Raw genomic sequence first — 27320 nt, 5'->3', positions numbered from 1 at the left:
TTTTGTTTTTAATTTGAGTTGCATAAATAAAGGAGGATTTGGAAACGTTTATAATTAGATTGAACATTTGCTCAACCAAGAACTAGTGACACGTAATATCGACATTTCTATTTTCTGCACTCCATGTAGCAAAGTGGAAATTCCCTAATTTTGCAACAGTTCCGTGATCCTATTTGAAATTTCGCAACAGGCATTCGTTTGTTCCATGATGCGTATTATTATTATTAATACTTGCTGACAGAGGAACTTATACGCCTCACTATTCAAAAAGGAAAGACCACAAAGTAATTATGACACAACTTAAAGCGAAACGGCAGGAATTAATGCGAAACCAAACCGGAATCCGGTCCGGATTCTGTATTTTTCATCGTCTTCGAGCTTCGCTGTGGAGGCAGGAAATCTTTCCCTAGTTCCTAGACGAGGCGGGTTGGTTCTATGTTACCTTCAGGTGACATAGTAACCCAGGCGAAAGAAATGGGCGAAATATGTCCACACACTGTCGTCACTGGCAACGTAATAAGTCTCGACCAATCATAATCATCGCGTGGACACGTAGATGTGTTTAGATTGAGCGATAAGAACGAATTCAAATATTTTAAAAACAGAACGTCTCGTAACCTCTGGGAGGTATTATCAAAGTGTAGATTAAGATTACTGTTCGGTCAGAGTGTTTGGTGATTTGTGGACTGTTTTATTTAGAAACTCTGAAGAAACTGTGGAGAATCGGGATAAGGAAACAGGTTAGTAGTTTTGACAAGTACCTGTTGACAGTTTAAAGTTAAGAGTTGCTGGAAAGGTTATTTACAATACTGTTGTTAGTAATAATGGGTGTAAAATTACATGTGGTAATTTTACACCCATTATTACTAATCTCCAAACTTGTGGTAATTGCGAACCCATTTACCACTGTCAAGGACAGAATGACAAGGCAGCAGATGTGAGTTGCAAAATATGCGTTTTCAGTTATTCTTCGCCATGGTATTTGTACATTTATTTGCAGAGCTCAGCTGTTTCTGGTTCAAACCCTTCTCGTTCCACAGCTTAGATCTCTGGCATTTATTAGGTGTTATCAAGGGGCAATGACTCCGTTGCTGTTTATCTCTTCTTCAATAAATATTGAAACAGTTGTTTAATTAAAAAAACAGCTGCATGAAAGACATCAATAGGAAGATAAATTTATTTGAAATTAGTGTAAAGTATATCGCTGTGAAAGAACTAAATCCAGTTTAATTGTATTTTAAGTTAGAGACATACCATCGATGTTTGTATTGCTATTCTGCAAGTTTTGTTTCTTCTTGATTAAGAAGAAATATTTAAGATTAAGAATAAATACCCATCTATGAATTTAATAGATACTTGTGTGGATTTGGTTACAAACTTTGTATTGTATTTGTTAGTTATCTTGTGATGTTAAAAAGCTTATACAGTATCAGCCATTTCCTTAGTCCGGCCCTTCGAACAATTTGTTCAATCCTCCTTTAAATTTATTTAAACTACCATTTCTACAACTTCAGATAGAAGTTTATTTGTATAATCGATTACATTGTGGGTGAAAGTAAATTTCTTTACATCTATCCAGCAATCAGCCTTTTCCAATTTTAATTTGTCCCCCTCGCGTGTGTTGGCATAGAAAAGAGTAAAGATGTCATCAGAAGTTAGTTTGTGCAAACCATTACCTTGAAACACTTTAATCATGTTTCCCGCAAATGTCTGGCTTCCAGAAGCTACAATTTACAGAGTTCTGATTGCACTTCTAACGGATCCATAATCCATTCTGAAATAAGGCTTCCAGACCTGTATGCAATACTGCAGAAGTAGCTTAATCAGTGTCTTATACAACGAGACAATCACCTCTGTCCCTGCTGGCAAAAATCCTCCTGTAGCTCTCCTTGAGCTCTCCTTGTAGCCTATCTGCACTGTACAGAAAACTGTGTTTAGTGTCACACACCCAATCTATAAATCTGAGCCTGGCTACAACTCTAATTGTTATTGAGATAGTCACTCAACTGTTGCAGCACCATGGCTTCCTGACCAAATTTATAGATTGGTCTATGAGGGACTGGCTGGGAAGGCCCAGGGTAGATCGCCTTCCTTTGGAAAGATGACTGTAGGAAGGACCCACGTATCAACTTTGGGCTTCCGTCCCCCTTACAGCTTAAATCCGTCATGAATGCCGTCTTCTGGTTCTGACGGATTGATTGGTGGAAATAATAAAGATTTTCGGACGCAACCGAAGGCTTGAGTCACAAAATCTTTATTTCCACCACCGAATTTGAAGAATATATTTCAATTTTAGTATTAGAACCTATTAAAATTGAAAGATCAAATTGTAGTCAACAAATTGACCGACTAACTCGGCCACGTTGGGAAAATGACTTATAATAATTCCTCGCCTCACTGAGAGGATTCAAACTCAAGTCTTTTCACACCCGTTGTGGGGAGGACGGCGATTATTCCAACTGTAATACCCGCGAGGGCAGTTTATTGAGACAGCTGTTTAATGATATCTTCTGATTAATGATATTTATTGAGACAGCTGTTTAATGATGACCATTATTTGGTCTTTAGCTCTGAAGTTATTGACAGAATGAGGTCCCCCGACGAAGTAGAAGAATGTCCATTTGCCTTGTTTGGAGGTACAACTCCCATTTTCGCCTTTGACCTTCTATCAATGACTGCTAAGTAGTGTGACTATACTCTTTTTTGATAGGATTATTCCGTTTTAATGTGCCATTTTTCAGATGTCCCACGTTTCATTCGGTATTTGCTCTCTTGGGTAGCACAGCTAGTATAATCACTGTCTTCCTAATCAAATGGAAACGGTCCGAGTTCTAATACCATCGACGACGCAAGGAATTTTTTATGGGCATTTTTCACAACGTGGCTGAATCAGTCAGTCTCAGGTGAGAATGTTTTTTCTTCTCTCAGTGTTCCGTCCAGCAAACAGGCAAATCGACCACAGAACATGCGCATTTTACAGACATATATGGAGAAACATCTCAGTCGATGATGCACCTAAAGCCTTATAACAACAACAACAACAACAACCTTTAGTATTTATTTTAAAAAAAATTATTGTGGAAATATATGTGCTAAATTTAACTTTGTCCGTTTTTGAAGTCGAAAATTTATGGTGAAATTCTTCTGTAGTTACCTATATACAATAACACAGAAAAGAAAAATCTGTATTATTAAGATTACCCAAGAATAATCTCATGCACACGTCTTATGTCCATAAACTTCGTGTGTCCCTTAGTCAGTTTGATTGTAGTTCTGGACAACAAACCCAGTTTCCGGGAGAAAAAACCTCGCTATACTGAGACCGAATAACTGAACAGGGCGTGAAAATAGCCCATAAAATTTCGTCGCGTCATTGATGATGGAGGTCCAAGCACGAGCCTTTTCCCACTGGCAAGAGAAGAACGGTGATTTTAACCAGAGTACCAGGACCAATTCAGAAAAGATGCCATAAATTTATTGATGACCTTCAAAAAGAAACACGGAGGCCTTTTGAATTATATTTGGAGTCACAATATGCCATATCATCAATTGTAAAAGAATACAAAATGAAAGAAAAATATTTGCTGACGGGGGTGGGATTCGAACCCACGCCTCCGAAGAGACTAGTGCCTTAAACCAGCGCCTTAGACCGCTCGGCCACCCTACCACCACATAGCAATCTATTTTAATTACTCCAGTTATCAATTTTTTCTCCAGCAAAGGGAAAATTGACCACAGACAATATATATGGAGCAATATAAATCCAATACGGCCTTAGTCGCTGATGCTCCAAAAACCCAACAACAACTCGCTCTCTATATGAAAACTTCCTGCATTCCAGTGCATAATTCTTCCTCCTTAATTTGAAATTATGCCAACCGTTTCTTGTTAGTTTATTCTCCAGTTGGCTCTGAATTTTTTTGATATTCCATACAATGTTCTTGTTTAGAGAAAAGATGTTCTTGAGCATTTTTACATTAATTTCTGTAATGAAAAATTATTTAATTTTATTCTTAAAAATTTCGTTAACCAACTGTTTCAAATCAATAAATTGAAATTGCTGGAAAAAACTTATCTAACTAATCTGAACGTGTGGGAATTTGTTCTCACCATCCTAAGATAAATTGGCTAGAATATGATTACCCAGATGCCCCAAATGTAAAATCATGTCCTTGATCTCATTACATCTCACGTGTCCCTGAAATACCAACCGGGATGAATAACTGTCCCTTATTTTACTGACGACCTGAACTAATGCTTGAACATAAAATTATTTTCATAAAAATATAATTAATGAAAATCATATACCTAAATGCAATAGTTATCGTAGCTTTTTTATTAGTTGAGGCTTTTTAAAATATAGTTAAGAAAGGAGTTCCCTCATAATATGGTGACACCCATGGGCGATGTTTCTTCCTCTACTGCATGCTAATTCCTTGTCTTGCTGCAACGACAGAGTGGTAAAACAGAAGAATACAGCAGATACATTGAAGATATTTTCGGTGCGAACTTTTCCCTTGTTCAATGGTGGGTTTAGGTAGTCTGGAGCCCTTGTGCCCCTCGATAAATCTGCGCTTTGTTGTTATGGCCTCTATTAATACCCTTCTTTTTTCCCTGAAGTATATCCACCTTTTTTAACTAATAATTTAAGCAGAAATGCAGCTGTAATCATTATTCTTAACAGTGAGATATTTATTAAGAAAGATTTTTGTTTTCCATACTGTCTGCAAATACTACTGGGTCCAGGAATAACACATTGCCCCTCAGCCACCAAAGAAAATAACCGATATACCAACCAACCTGCCATGACCACAGCATGTTGAGAGCTCCAGAGGACACACATTACCCTCCGACCAAGAGGTCAATAACCCTAACCATAATCCGTTCTGCGTCGAAAAATATCGAGTGCATTACAGTATTCGTTGAAGGGACCTTACGTCTCCAACAATTAACACAAATAGGTTCCTTATCCTTATTAGGATATTGTGTTAAAGAGTGTCCTCTTCAGTTACAGCAGTCATAAAAGATATCGCCCTGGCAGCATTTCGCTACTTAGCCATAACCCATACAGCGATACCACTGGATCGGCACAAGGAGATCTCCCACCCTGTGCGAGGAGCAGTATATATATACTCTTGGTCTTCACACTAAGAGCTTTCTGACCAGTCCTTAAGCTTGTACAACGAAGTTATATCCCGCCTTGCCTCCCAGCTTATTTCTAGCAACCACAGACTCAATCTAGAGGAAAGCCTCCTTGGAAATCCCAGTATAGTGTAAATTTCTAGACTAAAGCTGGTCTAGTAGATATTCTCGAATCACTAACTTGTCAACATCAAAATTTATTAGTTTTGGAGAGAGTTCAGGGACAGTCCACATCCAAATTTAATTCCGGTAATCTTAGGCAGGTCACGATCTTTTTAATGTGTTGAGACGTTGGTGCTTCAATTATCACCCTTTTATCTCGAATGGAATGTATGGAAATAGCCCTATAATCGGGAAACCCCCAAGCGCAACAATCATGTTACAGATAACACTAGCGACGCCCACTGGAACACCGCTAAGGCCTCAAGTAATGCCAACCTGCAATTACGACTTTCCCAGGTGGACACTGTATCAACTCACCCCCAGAGCCTAGTATTATGAGTATCTTCACTCATAATCTGTCCTGCGCCCCAAGTCATCAAGTACACGTTCATAGTCAGGACGTTGTTCGTCAAATTAAGGTGGCAGCAACTATAGGCGTTACTTGAAAGACTCAACTGGGCTGAAGAACATTAAGATAATACGACATCTGCGTCTACAATTTGCAATTTAAAAGGGATGCCCTTTTCCAAATTTCTAAAACTCTTTTCCAGATCTGTAAAAGAAAATAAAACTAATACATGAAGTACTTGTTTTTTATACAAGGAATTCACAAATAGGTAATTGTAAACTTTCATTGTCATATTTCCGCTTACATTACAAACTTTCAATTAAGCAATGCAGAATGTTTTTGTTGGGTGTTGTTGTTGTTCTTGTAGGTGTTTCAGGAGGATCAGAGACTAGCATATTGCTCAGTCTGTAAATTGTGTGAGTTCTGAGGTCGATTTTCTGTTTGATGGAAGAAAAAACCAGGCTACCTCGCCTGAGACCAACTAACTCAGCCACGTTGTGAAAAAATACCCGTAAAAATTCCTCACTCATCGATGGGACTGGAATTCAGGTCTTTTCCACCCAGTGTAGGCAGATGCTGATCCTTCCAACTGTGCTACCTACGACGGCAATGCAGAATGAAATAATATGAAATCTGAGCTAAATAGAGAGTTTGACACCCAAATCTTTATTTAGGGTATACATGTTTAGCACTTAAAGAGCAATGGACAATCAGGTCCAGTGCTGTTTAAGATAATAATTTCAGAAAAATAACAGAGATTTATTCATAAAATATAATTTCTTCTTTAAGATGCAATATTATAGCTTATAATTTTTCTGAAGTTTTGAACATGTACACAATAAACGACGATTTGGATTCTCACTATTTAGCTTAGATTTCATATTATTTCATGCCCGTCGATGAATTTTTAGGGGACTCTTTTATCACAACAAGGCTGAATTAGTTGGTGTCAGGCGAGGATATCGTGGTTCCTCCCCCCTACCCGGGAACTCGGGCTTTTCATCCAGAAAACAGAAAATCGACCACAGAAAACACGCAATTTACAGACACGGAGTAATATGTCGTTGGTTGCCGATGCTCCCAAAAAACCCTGGTTATTGAAATGGGCCAATAACAAGCTTCGTCTGCCTTCCGCTACCACAACCACTACGATTGCACAAGCACTCGAAATCCCGAGGGATCTTGGAGAAGAGGCTGGTCTTCACGGCCAAACTCTCCACAGGCTAGATATCATCTCCCAATATTTGGAATGTTTGCTCCTGGAGGATCCCACATGTGGACATCTGGACAAAAAATGGGCCAGATATGTTTGTGACGTAGGTTTGTATGTGTTCTGTTGTTGTGCCTGGCCACTTGGCTACCCAGAAGCATCAGTCACCTGGACAGATGATTCTGGGTACTCGTCCACACCACGGGAAGGTGGGCCAATCCCAGTATATCACGTAACGTCTCAAAAGAGACTCTGACTCATCTGGTGTTGCCAGCAGGTGGGCCAGGATCCTCTGGGGGGCCCATTCCAGAGGGACTTCAGCAAAAAAAAAACATTCACCCGTGGTGCAGGTTTCGAAAGAGAAAAAAATAATAATAAATAAATAAAATAAAAAATAAATAAATATTAAAAAGAAAGAAAGAAAAAAAAAGGAAAGAAAAAAGGGGGAAAAAAGAGGGAAGATGGGGGAAAAAAGAGAGAGATGAGGAAAGGAAAAATTATATATAAAAAATAAAATAGAATAATAATATGCCTCAAAAGGTCAATAAGTTGATCTTTGATTGGTGCTTGAGGTTATGTTGCTACCGCATTAGTTGTAAGCATATCTTTCCTTCTGGCAAAGACAGCAGCTGCAAAAGCCTGGAGTGCAGACAAGTGATGTGGGGTCAGAACAAGTTGGTCAACTTGATTTATGCTGAAGGATGGGACTTCATTTCGCAACTCGTTCCTAATGTCTTCATAGCAGGCACATTCGTGGAGAAGATGTTGCCAGTTTTCTTTTGCTCCACAAAAACAGAGGTCAGTGTTTAACAGGCCTAGCTGTTTCCTTAAGGAATCCATGCCCAGTAATAAGATACTATGTTTCCAGACTAATTGTAAACCATGAGCTAACCTTCTTTGACATCACAAAGGGGACATCAGGTAGGAAATTTCTAGTTACAGTGCCAACAGTTGAATTGTCCCACCTTGTTTGCCAGACATTTATTAGCTCTTTAAAGCATCGAGCTTTTTCCCTTTTATTGTCATCATTCAGCGATAGATCTATATCCATGATGGAGGTAGGTATTCCTTTTTTGAGCCTGAAGCATAATCCTCTAAATATTACATATAGGTCTAAAGGCAGAGTCTCAGCAATAAACTGGATTGGAGCAGTGGACACCGTTCGGCAGATGCGATGTGTTGCTAGTAGCATAGCCCTCTGGATTGAGTTGAGTTTTAGCTTCATTTTGACGATTACCACTCTGTGGAACCACTCTCCGGCCACGAATGAGACTATGGGAAGGAATACCACTTTATAGTAAAGTAGCAGGGTCCTCCTAGACAGGCTCCACTCATTTCTTGAAATTCTAATGATGGAGGCTGTAAACTTCCTGGTTTTTTCACGAAGGTGTTGTAGGTGCCTGCACGACCAGGGGGTAGCTGGATACCATTAATTTTGACCTGGGGGGGGGCCTTCTTATGTCAGGTTTGGTTTTTAAAATCATCATCTTTGTTTTGGTGGGATTAATCTGAAGTTTGTTGGTTGCTACCCAGGAGGTGAGACTATCAAGGACTTTCTGTGCTCTCAGTTCAAGGACCGATCTTGAATGACCTGAGATGATGACAGTCAAATCATCGGCAAATGCAATGACTTTAGTATGTTCAAATGATTTGTGTAGCCAGTTTTGAAGCACCATATTCCAGACCAGGGGTCCCAGTACTGACCTACCGACCCCTGTGTACACCCCCGGTAAACAGGCCTATGGATCTGTTGATATTTAGATTTTAATGATCGATCGCTCTGAAAAGTAGTTTCGGATTAGCCAATAGAGATTGTGAGGGCATTCTGCCGATCTCAGACGTTCCAGGGCGCTTTCCCACCACACGTCGAAGGCCCCCCTCAAAATCAATGAACAAGGCCATTTCGTATTTGTAATTAGACATCTCCAGATGCAGGACCAGGTCTGAGAGGGCCTCCTACACAGCCAAGCCTAAGATCGTCACCTGCACTTGTGACTCACCACAAGAGGCTTGCACTCACTGAGAGGTTTCTCCCCAAGCAGATGCTCGCCGCCCTGAACTGTGTGGACGCCGACTTTGACAAGTAACAAGAAGGACAGATACAATTTTATCAAAGCCCTTGAACCCTGACCTACTAAAAGAGGATCACGATGCTTCCATCCCCAGGTTAAAGTCTGTTATCACTGGAGCCCTGCTGAATCATTGCCTTCTGTTTTTTTTTTGTATTTGTACCCTGTGTTTTGTAACCTCTTTTGTATTTGTACGCCGTATTTGGTTCTGTTTTCTCAAACTGCTACATGGGAACCCCTGGCACTCGTTGCCGTGATGGGACATTGTGCTGTATCTCTCTGTACTTCACAATAAAGATTTATTATGACATCACACTTTCATATTGAAATTCGAATTCCCACATTAAAATGCTTTAATATTAATTAAAAACAAGAAAGTAATTAAAATTAATTCTTATATATTGTAATAAGAACTAGAAGAAACCATTAAACTACATACAATACAGATATTTGTCTGCATACTTTCTTTCTCCAAACACTGGTATATTCCATTTAAAATAAACCAGTAGAATAAGAATACAAGTCTGAATGAACAGTCAACAACTTTCATGGGAATAAAAATGGCACTGTCTCTCAACAGTTGAGTTACTTCACTTTCATGGAAGTTAAGCTATCCGCAACGGACAGTTTTTCTGGTTAAGGTAAGAAGACTATTTTAACAAAGAAATGTAAAGGTAGGAGGTATTTTGCTACGGTTGGTGCTTTTCTCTTATTTTTAATAGAAAGGGACACAAAAGATTCAGCGTGAGATTGTGTGGATTGTCCACGCTTGGCTTACTTTAGGATTTCTGGCTTCGGTTTTTTAAGGAAGTATGCGCCGTTGCAACTTCTGCTCAGATATCATTAATGAAAATTAACTATTGCCTATCTTTGTAGAAAAGCAGGTTATTTTGTGAAAGGAAATGGCTGAATCACCAAAAGAATCTCCATAATTTTTACCATAAAGAAAACGAAGTATTTGAATGGTAGCTGAATTCCCAAAAATAAACACAAAGTAACACATAGGTGCCTATTACAAGACATTCATAAATATCTTAAAGCAGTACCTTATGATTACGTGGGGGTTTCAAAAAAGATTTGTATTCACCCAAAAATAGTTGTGACACCCAGAAATAGTTCTGACAGAAGGTTAAAACAAACAGTTTATTGACGTCCTCTGTCATCTTAAATCACCTCGTCATCAGCAGCAAAATGTTTTCCACGAAGAAAAGACTTCAGGATAGGAAAAAGGATGAAATCCGAGTGTGTAAGGTCGGGGGAATAATCAGGATGAGGCATATTTCAGTGTTTTGTGACACATCGATAATATTTCATGTACATATAAGTGATTAGAAGTCTGGGAACTCATCTAGCAGACACTTGACTCGTATGCAAATGTTGATGGATGACGTTCTCCACGGGCTCTACATTACTTTGGAGCTTTGCAGCTAGTTCTTTAATACTAGTACAGTATCTTCCAGGAGTAACACCTCAATTGAGGTGTTAATCCTCTTCTGTTAAAAGTTGTTGCGAGGAATCCTGGGATTTCTTCATCGTGCACTGCAGTTCTTCCACATTTCAGTTGTTTGTACCAATGTTAAATAACGCTGTAACTTGGGGAAGTCTTTTCCATAAACAGCAACCAATTCTTCGTGGATTGTTTTAGGTGTTTTCCCTTTAACTCCCTCGTTATTATATCTTACTCTTGGATGACTAGATGATTTGGATTCATGAGTTTCTCTTTGTTAAATCCTAATTAAGAAAGATCGATCGTAGATGAAGTTCACAACTCTTCATCAGCTGAAAACGAGAGGTTAGCTCTGCCGAGATATTTTTGGAATGACCTTCTAGGTAGTTACAGCAATGTGCTAATTGTGAATGTGACATCAATTACTTTTCCTTTTCGTCAAGGACTTCTCTCCTAGAAGGAAAATTGCGAAATATAAAATGCAACACAATAGGAGTTAATGGTATGCTTATCCATAAACCATGTTGAGTAAATTCGTTGACTTAGCTTACATATCCCCGGTTTTCGATATATCGTATTTCTCCAGAGTAGCGGAAACCATGGTGTAGAAATATTTTGAAATCAAACGCTAGTTATTTAATATTTCAACATCACCTTCCTCCCCACGAGGGGAAACCATCTGACTCATTGTCGAACTGTTATTTCATGAGAGGAAAAATAAATAATAATTATTATCATCATCCGTTTATTCATCATAGGGTCGCCCCCTGAACAGCCTCCGGGCTAGGAGGTTGAACAAAAATTTGGCAAAATACAGCATACAAGTTTATACAAATTTTCTCATATCATTGCATTAAATTATTTACATATTACACATTTCTGATATAAATTAAGCTCAGTTTTTATTGTAGTTCTGGTGATTTGGTCCACAATTGATCCATAATTTGGTTTCTGTAGGCTTTGTTGACTTCGAACTTATTTGGATTTATGGAGAAGGTGTTGAAATGTAGGATGGTGTTACATAGGAGCATTCCTTTTAAGGTGTCCTGGTTAGCGAGCTTCATCATAAGTGGGTGGTTCTAGCTCTGGTGGTTTCTATTTCTATAAGCATTAAGGCCTATGGGCTCTGGATTTATATTCAATAAGCTATTGTGCCATTTGTTGAATTTCTATTTCTTGCTTTTGGGAGTGAGATATCATCCATCGATGGCGCATCTACCTTGTGGGTTACCACTTAATGAGTGTGGTCAGTTTTTTTGAGAACAGTGAGCTTCCAGGGGGTCATGACTAGATTGACTATAAGAATAGATTTAGAAGTGGTGAATACGGGTTTCCTCCTGGACAGTTCAGCCACCGCAAAATCCAATATTCCATCGTCAGAAATTTGTTACAGTCAGGTGCTGAGGACTAGATTTCGGAGGCATATAGAAGTATAGGAGTGGGACATCTATCAATGTGATTGACCTGTTACATCACATCTTCAACCGTATCATCGAGACTGGTCACACCGACAATTTGGAATGTTTATCACGCATTACCACTTACAAAAACTAACAAACCAAAAGACCCAGAGGCTACAGAGAAATCTCTATTTCCTGTGGACTACTAAAAGTGTTTGAAAAAACGATACAGTCCATCTTAGTCGATCAAAGCTTCAATGGGCGTCCACAGCATTTTCATACTGTTATTCCTAGGAGATCTACGCTGTCAAATCTATTAATGACCAGCTGGGCAAAATCCAAAAAGCTCTAAACTCTAAGAAACAACTTGAAATCTTCTTCTTTGACAATACGAGCAGCTTTCGACAAACTCATCACAATAGAGCTAGTTAAAATTTTGAAGCATTATTTCAGAATCGAAGGTAACCTCCTTGCTATCCTCTATCAACTCTTGATCAGCAGGCAAATATTCATTAAATATGACCATAGATTGGAGAGGACCACCATGACCTCTGTTGGCATCCCACAAGAGGGAGTTCTTTCATGTTTTTTTGCCGCAGCACTAGAGCCCTTCCTTGCGAAGCACCCAAACTTCATTTCATACGCTAATGATCTTAAAATGCTGGTCACATCCGAAGTTCCAGCAAAAGTTGAGACAGTCGCTTATGGAAATCATATAGTACTGTTTGAACTCCAGGATTATCTTGGACATCTGAGACTTAAACTGAATCCTCAGAAAGCAGTTCAGATGACCTACACAAACAAGAGGACTATTAATGAAATTATACTCACAATAAATGGGATCACCATTAAAAATGTTCACTCCCACACGGATTTGGGATTGAAGTGGGATGAAGGGCTTACTTTCAATGAGCACCTCAAGATGGCCAGGCTAAAAACGCTTGCGGCACTCTGAACAATACTGCAGGAGTTAGTCGGTCTTAGGCCTGGAGGGTTCCTTTTGGAATAAGTCCGAAGGAATTTGACACCCGTACCGCTCTACTCTTCGGAACTCTGGTCAGGAGCCTCAACTAAAGAAATTTCTTGGAGTTGAATATTGACCCTTGAAATGGCTAAACAGGGACACGGGCTATACTTTCACCATCTCTAGGAGCGTGCTCTATGCAAACCTTGACATGAAACCCTGGGAAACCATCATCAAAGAGAGGAACCTGCACACCTTGGCACAACTTCTATGGATTCGCTTGACATCTGGGGTATTTCTACAAACCCTCGGACCTCAGAACGAACCTGGTGCACTTCAACACCTTGTCCACAGTCTTCTCTGCAAAACGTGCAATACCTTCGATAAGTGTTTCTGGCGTATACGTTGGGAATGTATAACTCCCTGGGAATTGATGCCTCATCTTTCTGCAGCTCGATGTGCTACAGACAGGACACCCTAAAAGAACTCTATAAACACGAACAATAAACATTATGTGGAAATACGTCCCTGCCAAGGCTTCCCTGGATTCACCGTTGTTGTTTTTTATTTATTTATTTTTATTTTGTTTTGTAATTTCGATCTGTTTTAATTTCTTGCAATTACAATCAATGTAATCAACTCAAAAATTTGCATAATGTACACCCTTCTAGCCGAACCAGGCTGTTCCAGGAGTGCAAACTGATGTGGAAATAAAATGATGTTAATAATAATAATAATAATAATAATAATAATAATAATGTAATTGTAATAATGTAAATAGTTTCTCTATTTACATATTGATGAATAGGATTTCCATGGCTTCCTGGTAACGAGGCACATAGCTCCGTCTGTGACGGTTCTCCAGGGAATTTAATACACTATTTGACGTATTCGAGGTCTCATCGAAAAGTCCTGAGACTATTTATTGCAAAAGAAGCAGTGCAGGTAGAGGACCAAGATGATGAGTAAGCATAGGAAGGGGTCAACACAGGCCATATTGGATGATTGTTTTCTACATCAGCGTGTTCGTGAGGCAACAAGAGGGAGTAATACTCTTGATCTGATTATCAGCAGTGATTCTTCATGCATTAAGAATCTGCAGATAAATGAACCACTAGGTGGCAGTGATCAGAGTGTGCTGAAGTGGGATTTACTCAAAGAGGTAACTACCATTAGGGGTAAAGGGAAGGGTTATTGCTTCCGTAAAGGCGACTACGATGGACTGAGACAGTATTTAAATTCTATACAGTGGGACCAACTGAAGATGTTACCAACAGCAAATTCAAAATGGAAGCATTCAAAGAACTTATCTTGGAAGCTACTAGGTTTTACATACCAACTAAGAAATATTGTTCAAGGTCTAGGCCTAAATGGATGTCAAATGAACTAATGAGACATATGGCAGAGGGAAAAAATGCATGGGATACATATAAATTAATGGGTGACATGGAAGCCTATGACGGATATAAGCTGGTCTGTAACCAAGTCACAAAGGACATTAGGAAGGCAAAGGCATATTATGAGAAATCCTTGGCAAAGGATGCAAAGAAAAACAGAAAAGAGTTCTTTACCTATGTAAACTCTAGAAGGAAAGGGATGAATCAGATTGGTCCACTGGATATTGATGGTTCAACAGTTGAGGATCCTGCTCAGGTGGCTAACAATCTAAACGAGTATTTTGCATCTACATTCACGCATGAGGAGTTATTCAGGAAGGAGAGTGATGTAGGTAAAGTAAACATTGGCAGTGAGCTGGATGATTTTGTAATAACTGAGAGGAAAGTGGAGGAGAGATTGTTGAGGATAAACATAAAAAAGGCACCCGGGGTGGATGGGATCTATCCAGTTATATTAAAGGAGGCAGCAAAGGAAGTAAGCAAACCCTTAGCCATAATTATGAGAGCTTCCTTGGACTCAGGGGAGGTACCTATGGACTGGAGATGTGCAAATGTGACCCCAATTCACAAAGGAGGTTCAAAGGCTGACACAAGTAATTATAGACCTGTTAGTTTAACTTCTGTTCCAGGTAAATTAATGGAGGCACTGGTTAAAGAAGCACTGCAGGATCATCTAGACAAGAATTCAGTTATAGCTCAGACGCAGCATGGTTTTGTTAAGGGCAGGTCTTGCCTGACCAATTTGATTGGATACTATGATGTAGTCACAAAAGAACTGGATGCAGGGAATAACTTTGATATTATATATTTGGATCTTAGAAAGGCTTTGGATACTGTTGCACATGGAAGACTGCTGCACAAATTGGAGCAGTGTGGCATTGGAGGCAACTTGCTGCTATGGATAAGGGGATGGTTGAGTGGCAGAAGACAGAGAGTGGTAATCAATGGACACTGCTCAACGTGGACTAATGTTATTAGTGGAGTTCCTCAGGGTTCAGTGTTGGGTCCGTTGTTGTTTTCGGTGTTTATGAATGATATTGATGACGGGATATCAAGTTTAATGTCCAAGTTTGCAGATGATACAAAGGTTGGCAGGGTTGTTAAGGACACTACTGACGCTATGCTGCTGCAACAGGATCTGGAAAGGTTGAACAGATGGGCTGAGAGGTGGCAAATGAAGTTTAACATTGACAAATGTAAAGTACTACATATGGGAAACAGTAACCCCAGAGCAACGTATCAACTCTGCGGTACTACACTGACAGTGGTGGAGAATGAAAAGGACCTGGGGGTAATTGTGCAGGCAGATATGAAGTTCTCTGAGCAGTGCAGACGAGCTGCAAGAGTAGCTCATGGTATCTTGTCAATGATATACAGGAATTTTTCTAGCAGGGATAAGGAGGCGATTATTCCCTTGTATAAGGCAATGGTTAGGCCACATCTTGAGTACTGTATACAGGTCTGGAGGCCTCATTTCAAGAAGGATGTAGAGCTGCTGGAACGGGTACAGAGAAGGGCAACAAAATTAGTGAATGGAACAAAGGGTTGCTCCTACGAAGAAAGGCTTAAGTTTTGCAAATTACAGAGTCTGGAGACTAGGCACCAGCGAGGTGATCTGATAGAGGTGTATAAGGCTTTGAATGGTTTGAGCATGCTCAATGCCAATGGGATTCTTCATCTTGCTCAGAATAATCACCTCAGAGGGCATAAATTCAAATTGAGGAAGGACGGATGTCGGATAGATGTGCGGAAATTTGCCTTTGGCCAGCGGGTGGTTGGTTGGTGGAACCGACTTCCATCACTTGTTGTTGAAGTTGATAGCCTAAACAAATTTAAAGCTCAACTGGACAGGTATTTCGAACGAACAGAGGGGTGAAATGGGAGTGGTGTGTTTTTTTTTTTTTTTTTGGCTGATGCTGAATAAGCTTGCTTTCTTGCATCATATGCCTCTACTAATGCTAATATTATTCGTTCAAGCAGCTTCCCGCTCCACCAAATCAATAATGGGCAGCGCATGCGAAGGGTCAGACTTGTCATAGACTTCTGCCACAATAGTAATGGGTAAAAAAGGGGACCTAATTTTATTATCAGTTGCATTGTTTATGGTGGTAGAACATTGGTGAACGGATTGATTCAATCCAAAGAATGACCGGTTCGGTCGAATGTAAAAACAATGTTGCTGTTTTTTTTTTTCAATATTCAAGATACCATTCATTACTTGTTCGGAATTTTCACATAGTAAGTCAGACCTGGGTATAAGGAGGTTCTGATTCAACTGAAGAAAAGAGTTAAGAGAAGAAGTGGTAGGTAGAGGTGGTAGAATTGTTAGGTAGAAGTGGTAGAAGAAGTGCGTTCAGGAGTGATACGAATTTTGGGACACTTGCATATAATCAGGGAGGAACTAGTGTGAAGGTGGCCACTCATAAAAGAATTGTATGTACTTTAATCAGAAGAATAAAGTTTTAGAATTTTTTGATCAGACCTCATTTATACTTGGGAGGAAGTCAGGATTCCACCTCGCATACACAAAATGAAATTCTAAATTGGCACATCAGTTTACAAAAAAACAGACTTCAGTCTATTCGATAAGCCAGCTGACACTTTCTAGTCATTGGGCAAAATTCATCAATCAACAATGGGATAAGAGATCCAATATCTCAGACATATGATCCAATATATAATTCTTATTCCTATAGCTTTTAGTTTGGAAAAATCTTGTCTTTTTGCTTTTTACTATGAAAAAATTGAGTTCTATGGCTGTTTAGACTTTATCCATTAATCTCATACTACATACTTTGCAATGAAGGTGCTTTGCACCTACTAAATCCTCCCTCCACCTCCAAAGGACCGACCCTGTCTTTAGATATACCGTGAATACAGTTTTTTTTTTTTTTTTTTCACTCCAAGGGCACCTCAAGTGAAAACGCTGGAGAAATGATCTGGGACATTGCTGAAATTTTGATGGAAGAGAACCAAAAAACCCACTAAAAAAAGGCAGAATTCTATTATGACTTTTCCAACAAAGGCAATAATTCTGTTTACAATTATGAGGAAGAAATCATGCAACAGACACCCTCACCGTTGACAACCAACCGGAAACAGCCTTCATGTCAGACCATCTACCAGTAGGCCTCATTCTTCCAATCACTCCCAGGACATCCTGGCAACATCAGGCACCAGTTAAGAAGACAGTGATTAGCCCTTCTCTCCTCAATCCAGAGAAATGCTGCTTCGCAGCATCTATTTTTCCTTGGGAAGCCCTAAACCAATGTGATCCACAGCTCGGGCTGCACTTTCTTATCTGCTGGCTGCAGTCTATTGCTCGAACTGCAGCATCAAAAACAGTTTCAATCTCCTGTCGAAGCAAAGCATGGTGGACCCAAGATCTCAGCCTTAAATTTCGGAATAAACAAAGACTACATGCAAAATGGAAAGCAAAATTAGACCCACTAGACAGAATTGCATACTCAAGAGCCCGCGCCCAGTTCAATAGAAGCAAATCTGAAGCCATTAAAGCCTATATCGACAAAACAATCAAGATCGGGAAAGCACCGTTTAAGGCAAGGCATGATGAATTCCCTCAACAACTTAATCCAAGGAATGGCTAGACTACATCACAAGATTTAAGCCAAAGTCAGCATCAGATTTTAAGAGCATTCACAACAGTTGTCAGCGAGATGTCCTCGCTTCCATCATCATCACAAAAAGAGAGATATCATTGAGAGCCATCAATGATATCCCACCAACGTCTTGCACTGGATATGATGCACTCCTAGGTATCTTCAATGGAATCCTCACAACGCAAAGTTTCCCAACAGCCTGGAATCAATATATTGTCCAACCAATCCCCAAAACACAAGGAGCGACATCAATTTCACAATTCAGGCCAATAATGAAAGCCTCATGTCTCCTCAAAGTCATGGAGAAGTGCCTTCTTCCTATTCTAACCAACCAGGTTCTGCCATATGAATCACCATACATTCACTATGCCTTGAAACGCAGGTCCACCATTAAAAACCTATTGCAAACCACCAACACCATTCTGGGGGCTCTACAAGATAGGGCTGAGATGGCAATTGTTTATCTGGATATCCAGTCTGCATTCGACAGCATAGACATCCAGCCCCTCCTGCAACTTTGTGAGGATGGATGCCAGATAAAAGGCAATATACTGGAATTCTTGAAGTCGCTACTTACGACCAGGGTCCTTCACTTGACGGTGAATAAAAAATCTTTCACAAGGAAAGTTTGTGTAGGTGTACCACAGGGCGGAGTTCTCTCAGGGCTCCTCTTTACGGCTGCCATCCACCCATTCCTGTGTCAGCAAACAGAATTTATCAGTTATGCAGACGACTTGAAGCTCCTCTATCGGATCAACTGGACCGCTCGACCTGATTCTGTTTCTGGAAACATTATTAACAGCCTCAAGAATCTGATTACATGCTTGACACAGTTCTCTCTTAAGATAAATCCAAACAAATCTGCACAAATGGTATTTTCCCTCAAATCAAACCCAACGCAACTAAACCTGGAAATCCACGGAACCCCCATCACCCCAGTCATCAAGCACAAAGATCTCGGCGTTATATTCGACCCTAAACTCAGTTTCACAACAACGTCTGCAGAGCAAGATGGCTTGCCAAACAACACCTCCTTCATGTCACAGAGCCTGAGTACACGCTCCAATACATATACCGGTTTCGGCAGCTAGCCATCACCTACGGGTCAGAAATCTGGGCGTCGGCAACGAAAACCACGCTAAAAACCATTGCATCTGATGAGTACTGGCTTCTTCGGTGGATCCTCTTCAAGCATAAACTGCCACCACTCATACATACTTCAGATATCACCCAACTTCTAAATTACAGAAAAGTCTCCAAACGGATATTTGCCCTCCGCTTGCTTGTGTCAATTAAAATGATAGCGGGTGAAGTCAATACGCCAAATTTTTGGCAGATGTGCAATTGGAGGATCCCTCCAAAACCCTTAAGAGCCCTCCACCTCTCTGCAGTCTGTGGCGTGGAGGCTCAGAATAGGGGATATATTCCTGCCCATGGAGATGCTCCACAATGTCCAGGAGATGGATGTGGACTACAAAAAGTTCATAGAGGACAAATCGTACAGAAGACGCATCATCAGGGACCAGCTTTCATCTTCAACCGAGTGACTGCCATCCTCTTGTGGGCGCCTCCGTAGCCAGGTGGGAAGGAGCAGCAGTGCGTAGCACATGCTTCTTGATTAGACCGGGGTTCGAGCCCGTCACCACCAAATACGGAGTATGCGGAAAGGTCAAGGAATGACCACCGCATATCCCGGAACAATATGGCCTTAGTTGCTAATGCTCCTAAAAAAAAAAAAAAAAAAAAAAAAAAAACCAAATAACGAAATAACAAGCCATCCTCTTTTCATCGCTTTTCATGTGTCTTCATTTCACATGTTAATATTAATTTTAGATGTAAAATATGTAATTATACGTTTTATGTCCTAAATATGTTTTAAGTAATTTTTCTTGTATAAGTTGTTTAATGTTAAACCCCTAGCATTGTCGCTGTTGTGGGTATTATTGCATCAGGCAATCATGTAACCAATCACTGCCTGCAATAAAGATATATTATTAAGTAAAGGGACAGAAAATTATTACAGAAAATCCAGCAAGCGACCTATATTCAGTTAATCCATAAGATCACTAGATGGCAGCACAGATCAAACTCTCGCGCACGTGTTCAGATGGCAGCAATGATCAAGTTCCGACCGCGTGTTTAGCAACAGTTTAATCCAATTCTCTTGGCCGTTGATGAAGTCATTTTTCGACGGCTGTTTTGAATTCACCATTTAACTTGGCGATGTCCTTTCGAAGCTTTTCAAGAACCAACAACATATGAAAATTACATGGTGAAAAATCTTGATTATGCGCATGGTTGAGTACCTCTCAGCGAATCTTTTGACGCAAGGCTTGCATCGGAGTGGCGTATGTGCTATAAAAAAGCAAGACGATTTGTCAGTTGTCCCAGTCACTCGCGTCACAGACTGAGATACAGGTGGTACAAAGTTTCAGCATAGCATATCGTTCCAAGTTCATGTGAGCATCAGGTTCTTTGAAATCTGATAGCAAAACGTTGACGGTAATGGAAGAAAATGGTTACTATAACTTTTCCTGCAGAAATTTTGGATCGATTCTTTTTGTTCTTGAAGTCCGAGGAGATGAAGAAGAAACTAAAGAAGACAAACAACTCCTGTTTCTAGACATCCTTATCTCAATAATCCCGAATAATCTAGATATGATAGTATATAGAAAGCCCTCAAACACAGCATGCATCCTAAACGTCAGGTCGTCGCATTCCTTCTAAACCAAAGTAGCCATCATCAGGACTTACGTTAAGAGAGCACTAAGAATTTTCTAAAAACCGGAATTACTTCAACAAGAAATCGCAACCATAAAGACTATAGCTCTGATGAACAAAAATCCTCCAGCATTAGCACATAGAATCATGAACAGAACTCTCAACAATAACTACAACCCCCTCACCCGCATAAGAAAGAAGAAAACCAAAGAACCAGTTCATTATACCATAAATTCCAGGAATCAGTAGCATTAAGCAAAAGCAGCAAAAACCCATAACATGATATACATGAATATATACTATACAAGAACCCGATCCCTAAAACAGAATATCCAGTGCTTTCCAAGAATCAACATCAACCATCAAACCACAGGGGCTGGATATATGCAACTCAATCTACATCAGCGAATCATATAGAAGACTAAATAAAAGAATGGAGGAACACAAGAAATAACCCCGGGGGCTCACATCTGGTGAGTATGGGCTTGGCAAACCCAGGGTCCTGAGCTGGATATCATCATTCTTCTCTTTCTTGGTGATGTCTTTCTACATCTCTCTCTCTCTCTCACAGGGGGGTAACTTGGAAATTTTTTTTTGGCTGGTGCAGCATAAGCCTCAGGCTTCCTTGTACCATATGGCTAATAATAATAATAATAAATAATAATATACAGCACAGCAGAATCCTAAAATCATAAACAGTCTTCCACGCAGAGGCACTTGGGACTTTACCAACATCCTTGTACTATTGACAGATTGTTGAAATGTTCTTCTGGAGTATGATGGGCAACAAATTATTAATTATTATTTTAGGGTTGCCCGTAATTAAGTACATTAACCCGTATTTGTGTCTGTAAATTACATATGTTCTATGGTTGATTTGCCTGTTTTGCTAGACGAAAAAACCGTAGTTACTGGGGAGAAAAACCTTGCTATCTACGCCTGAGACCAACTAACTCAGCCACGGAGTGAAAAAAAGCCCATTAAAGTTCCTTGCGTCATTGACGGGATTCGAACCCCAGGCCTTTTCCACCCGGTGTGGGGAGGACGGTGACGATACCACTGTGCCACCCGCGCAGACGTATGATGGGCAACATGTGGACATGTGTTTTTGTAAAGGGCGGCATCTAGAACATCTGTTCAACACCGCCTCGTATCTCTGTGAAGAACAGTATCACTACAATTGGGCCAGATGTGTGTGACGTAGGTTTGTGTGTGTTCTGTTGTTGTGTCTGGCCACTTGGCTAGCCAGAAGCATCAATCACCTGGACAGATGATTCTGGGTACTCGTCCATACCACGGGAAGGTGGGCCAGTCCCAGTAATGCACGTACTGTCTCAAAAGAGACTCTGACCCACATGATGTTGCCAGCAGGTAGGATCCTTTGGGAGCCCATTCCAGAGGGGCAGACAAAAAGAAAGAAAAAGAAAAAAAAAAAAAAAAAAACAACCCGTGGTGTTGGTAAAAATAAATAAAAAAATAATAATAATAAATAAATAAAACAAAATAAAGAAAGAAAAGAAAAGAAAATATATATATAAAAAAATAAAAATAATAAATAAATAAATAAAAAATAAATAAAATAAAACAAAGAAAAATAATAGTAAAAAAAAATATATATACAGGGTGTTTCAGTTAAACGTTTCAGAACTTCTAAGAGGGGTAGGGTACATCCTGACAACTCGAAATCATATAGCAATGTGGGGTCGGAAATGCTTTCCTGAAGCGGTGTTGTACACAGAAGCACCATAAAGAAAAGAGACCGTAAGTGAGAAATCGTTTTAATAATACATGAAAAGAAGCAAAAGGTACATGGATTAAAGTAAGTGTTCGAAGTTTCTTCAACCTCGTATTGCTTTCGCACAGTGGTACCTTGGAAAATGTGCTACAAATCCCCTTTTTCCTGCTGAAGTGTTGTTTTCCGATGAGGCATCCTTCACAAGGGAAGGAATTTTCAACACGCATAACGACCATATTTGGGCGGTCGAGAACCCGCATGCAATACGACGTCGTGCAGCACAGATTCGATTTTCGGTCAATGTATGGGCCGGTATTATGGGAGATCACCTCATCGGACCTTACCTGTTACCGTGTCGTCTAACCGGACCTATCTACTTGATCTTTCTGCAGCAAGTATTGCCACAACTTTTGAGAGATGAACAGATTTCTGCATCGACGCAACAGACAATGTGGTTCCAACACGATGGAGCCCCTGCCCATTATAGCGGAGATGTTCGTAACTACCTGGATGTCACATTTGGTCAACAGTGGATCGGACGTGGTGGTCCCGTGCGTTGGCCTGCTCGGTCACCCGACCTATCATGTCTTGATTTTTATTTCTGGGGTCATATGAAATCGCTAGTTTATGACACCCCTGTTGACAATGCTGAGGAGCTGGTTGCAAGAATCGCAGTAGCTGCCGAAGAAATTCGAAATTCGCCTGGAGTATTCCAGAATGTTCGGATGTCCATGCGTCGGAGATGTGAGGCGTGCATTGTAGCCCGTGGAAGAAACTTCGAACACTTACTTTAATCCATGTACCTTTTGCTTCTTTTCATGTATTATTAAAACGATTTCTCACTTACGTCTTTATGGTGCTTCTGTGTACAACACCGCTTCAGGAAAGCATTTCCGACCCCACATTGCTATATGATTTCGAGTTGTCAGGATGTACCCTACCCCTGTTAGAAGTTCTGAAACGTTTAACTGAAACACCCTGTATATATTTATATATATATATATATATATAATAAAAGTAAGTGTGGAGTGTCTGACTCCAAACAGAATGCAAGGAGGAGCAGGAGAGGAAGGGGAAAAAAAAACCCACCATTGTCTAATCCACTTCAGGCCCAATGCCAGGGGTGTTGACCACTCTATATGATCTCCTCCTTCGAGAAAATACTTCCATAGCAAAGTTGTGAAGAGCAAATAAACGTTCAGGGGTTTGGAGTAACTGGTCTAATTGGTTTTCTGATATCGCGATGGTGGTCACTAAATCTTGTCTCAAGTCTTCGTACAGAATACAGTCAAAAAGAGGTACCTCCAGTTTTCCTTGGCTCCACAGGTCAATCGTACAGAGGCCTAGTTGGTGCAGTTTTTCATTAAGAGAGCCATGTCCAGTAACTAGGAAGGAAGTCTCCATGGTGAGGGAAAGCCAGGATTGGACCAAATTAGAGGATGTAAAGGTTACACCAGGAAGGAATCTTCTAGTAACCACTCCAACCTGGGATGTATCCCATCGGGTCTGCCAGATGTTCACTAACTCGTTGTAGCATCTGGCTTTCTCAGCTTTTGGGTCAGTGTCAAGATCAAGCTCGATGTCAAGGAACTTAGTGGGGATGCTGTTTTTGATTCTAAATACTAGTCCTCTGTAAGCAGCATACAAATCCAGAGGCAACAGTATATCATACTCCAGAAGAATATTTAAGAAGCCTACTTCATAAAATATTTCAAAATGTCAGCAATAAACAAGAAACAAGGAGTCGCCTCCCACGGCGCCTATTAAAATCTATTTCAAGCAGAAATCCTGGAAACGATCACAAGTAAAAGGAGATTCCGACAACTCTAAACAACTAAATCCATAGATTTGCCCTTCCACCTTACCCTTATCACCAACACACCCGAAGGTAAAATCCCCCGTAATATATCCAGGTGCCCAAAAGCCATCTCATAGAAAAATCTCGTTGGCTATACCAAAATCAACCCTACCTGTAGAGCAACCCTTCACGGAAAACTAGACCATAATAGACCTGCTGATGTCAAGTTTAATGGAGTGTCTATGCCTCTTGTTACCACTCATAAGCATCTTTTCAGGATCATTTTGGATGAAAAATTGTCATTCTCACCACACAGCCTGAATCTTTCCAAAAAAGTTAAAACTTTTTCGGGTGTATTTATTCAAAATCTCTCCACAGGATTGTGGTTCAAAAAAGGAAACTCTCAGAAATTTGGCCTACAAAATTTTTATTCCAATCGTTACATGTGCAACCAGCGTCTGGTTTCTCAGAGCCAAACTAGACAATGTCCAACGATCCTTTTTGCTAGCTCTTGTAGAACAGTTTGAACTGCATCGTTACAAGGTATTGCAGTCTTATTACCTCTATTGCAACTCTTTACAAGCTATTATATTTCTGGTCTTTTACCGAGTTCTGCATTCACCACAGAGTTGAACTAACGTTCGAGTGCTCTCTACATAAGCCACTACATACTACTTCATGTATATGAAGACAGAAAATGGCCTTCCTCATACTGTTACCAAGCGTAGGAAGAGTGGAATTGTCCAAAATGTCAATATATCGCGTGGCATTCATTTCTCCAAGAACGACGACCAATGGTCCAATCCTGAACCACATAAACAACCCCAGAAGGTGACAGCACATTCTCTAAACTTCATAAACAACGTTCTCTGACCACTTGGTAAATCCAAAGCCATCAGATTGGAAAAGCACGTGCCGCCACTTTTCTACTTAAGTATTTCATGGACCGTTTCTGATGCTGAAGTCCACATCTCCAGCACGGCAATCTGACCTTCCACTGCAACTCCTTATTACGGGTTACAGCGGTACAACGCATTCGGCTCCCAACTGAAATTGGCCTCAAATCCAAACACGGAAGGCTCACCTCAGCCCCGGCAATGAAGAATAGGTAGTACCAACATTAATTCTTGCACGTGGGTCCAAAAATTCTAGGTTCGACCCTGCTTTCATAACTATAGAAACAAAAACAAACAAACAATATAAAAAACATAAAAAAACAGCAAAGGTCTTACTACCAGTACAATTTTATTAGTGAAATTTATAGTCTAAATTTATGTATACTTTGAATGCAAAGATGAATGCAATACTTTGGTTAATATCTTGTTTGTTTATTATTTCTAGGTCAACAATGCATCATCAGAACAAACTATTTGTTTTAACATCATTAGCCTCTGTACTAATAGCTTCAACAGCTGCTGCAGTCATCTACCCATATGAAGAAGCTAGTTCCCAATATCCTTATGGGGAAGACAATCCCCAGTTTCCAGCTGACAGGCAAGGCAACCCCCGGTTTCCAGTTGACAGGCTAGGCAACCCACAGTTTCCTCCACAAATCAACCCACAGTTTCCACAACAAATCGACCCACAGTTTATGCAAATCAACCCACAATTTCGACTATTAAGCACCCCGCTGTTTCCTCCACAAAGAAAAGGCAGCTCCCAATTTCCAGCTGACAGAAAGAACAATTCTCAGCAGTTAGCTAAAGCAAGCAATTCGTTTTCAGTGGATCTTTACAAAAAGCTTTCAGTTGGTAATGATAACCTCTTTTTCTCTCCCTTCAGTGTGTCCATGGCATTGGCCATGTTGTTCTATGGAGCACGTGGGATCACAGAAGCAGAAATGAAGCAGGCTCTGGGATACGACAGATATCAATTGACTAACCAGGATGTATATGATGGTTACAGTCAACTGCTGTCGATTCTGGAAAGCTCTCCTAGTGATTATCAACTGGACGTGGCCAACGGTGCTTTCTTTCAGGAGGGCTTAGAGATCTCCGAAAACTTTTCATCGGGTCTTAAGAACCTGTACAGGGCTGAGGTGGGATTCAAAGACTTTGCAAAAGAACCAGAAAAGAGTAAAGATGAAATTAACCTTTGGGTGCAAGAGAAAACTAAACATAAAATTGATAAGATTCTTACGACTGCAGATCCTAATCTCATTGCAATTCTACTCAATGCTATCTACTTTAAAGGTACGTGGAAGACTACGTTTGATAAGCGCTTCACTACGGATCAAGTCTTTCACAACTACGGAATCAACTCTTCATCAAACCGGGTTCCGACGATGGAACATCTTCAAGGATATTTCCAATATGCAGAAGACCCTGACGTGAAGGTTCTCGAACTTCCTTACAAAGGTGATGACATCGTCATGAGGATTGTTCTCCCCAAAGAGCTGAATGGATTGCCAGCAGTGGAGCAAAGGTTAACACCCGACTACCTAAACCAATTGTTCAGCAAATTGACCAACGGCACCGTATACAAAGTTACCATCCCCAAGTTTAAGCTACACTATTTCAAAAACTTGAATCAAGAACTCATCACCATGGGAATGAGAAGTATGTATGGAGGAGGTGATTTATCTGGAATGGGCAAAGGTCCTCTGCAAGTATCCGATGTCCTTCATAAGGCAGTGATCGAAGTTAATGAAGAAGGAAGTGAAGCAGCTGCTATCACAGCTGTAACCATTACAAGGAGTGGTAGCAGCAGGCCTCTGGTTGTCCATAAATTCGAAGCAAATCATCCCTTCTTGTTCTACATCGTGGACACTCGTAATGACATGATTTTATTCGCTGGACGCATTAATCACCTCGACAAATAATTTTTTGTTATTCATTGAAACGATAAACTTTTATGTTGGCGGTGAACTTTTGTTTTGTTTTTACATTTGTTGTTAATAATATTTTAAGATGAATAAATAATTAAGTCAGATGAGATCTTTGTGGAGTTTTTTTTAACTCGGATGAGATATCCGTGGACCAGGATCTCTTAAAAGTAATCAATTTTTCTCATAAAGCAAATAAATTTCAAAGTCCTCGGAATAAATGTCAGAATTCACTTCACATTTGGTACTGGAATTTCAAACGATCTAAATCATTCTGAAGAAAAATGGTCTGTAACATCGGCTCGAAAGAAAACTTCTTTCAACCTTCTGCTGTTCCTCCTAAAATGTGCCGCCTGGTTCTTGTTTCTCCTAACAGTGAAAACACGCTGGTCGCCTTCAGGATCCAATAAACCACAATCTGCTTCCACTCCGTTACAGAGATGTCTAGTTGCCACTGATAGGGTGGGTCATCCTGTGCCTTC

At 40.2% G+C, this 27320-nt stretch overlaps 1 non-coding gene and 1 pseudogene across 2 annotated transcripts; one reads left to right on the top strand and one right to left on the bottom strand.

Annotated features, from left to right (window-relative positions):
* The first annotated feature begins 369 nt into the window (after window positions 1–369).
* On the top strand, window positions 370–26948 carry LOC150075631 (iripin-2 pseudogene; annotated as a pseudogene). The gene is made up of 2 exons (XR_016547909.1): window positions 370–740; window positions 25356–26948. The product of XR_016547909.1 is annotated as an iripin-2 pseudogene (transcript).
* Window positions 3586–3667, bottom strand: TRNAL-AAG (transfer RNA leucine (anticodon AAG)). Its single transcript has one exon. It is a non-coding gene; the product is annotated as a tRNA-Leu (tRNA).
* Window positions 26949–27320: the final 372 nt, after the last annotated feature.

This window comes from Mastigoproctus giganteus, chromosome 14 (assembly GCF_048544385.1).
Source record: "Mastigoproctus giganteus isolate SK-2022 chromosome 14, ASM4854438v1, whole genome shotgun sequence".
Taxonomy (NCBI): domain Eukaryota; kingdom Metazoa; phylum Arthropoda; class Arachnida; order Uropygi; family Thelyphonidae; genus Mastigoproctus; species Mastigoproctus giganteus.
Note: the sequence above shows the minus strand (reverse complement) of the source record. Positions and strands in the feature narration are given on the sequence as shown.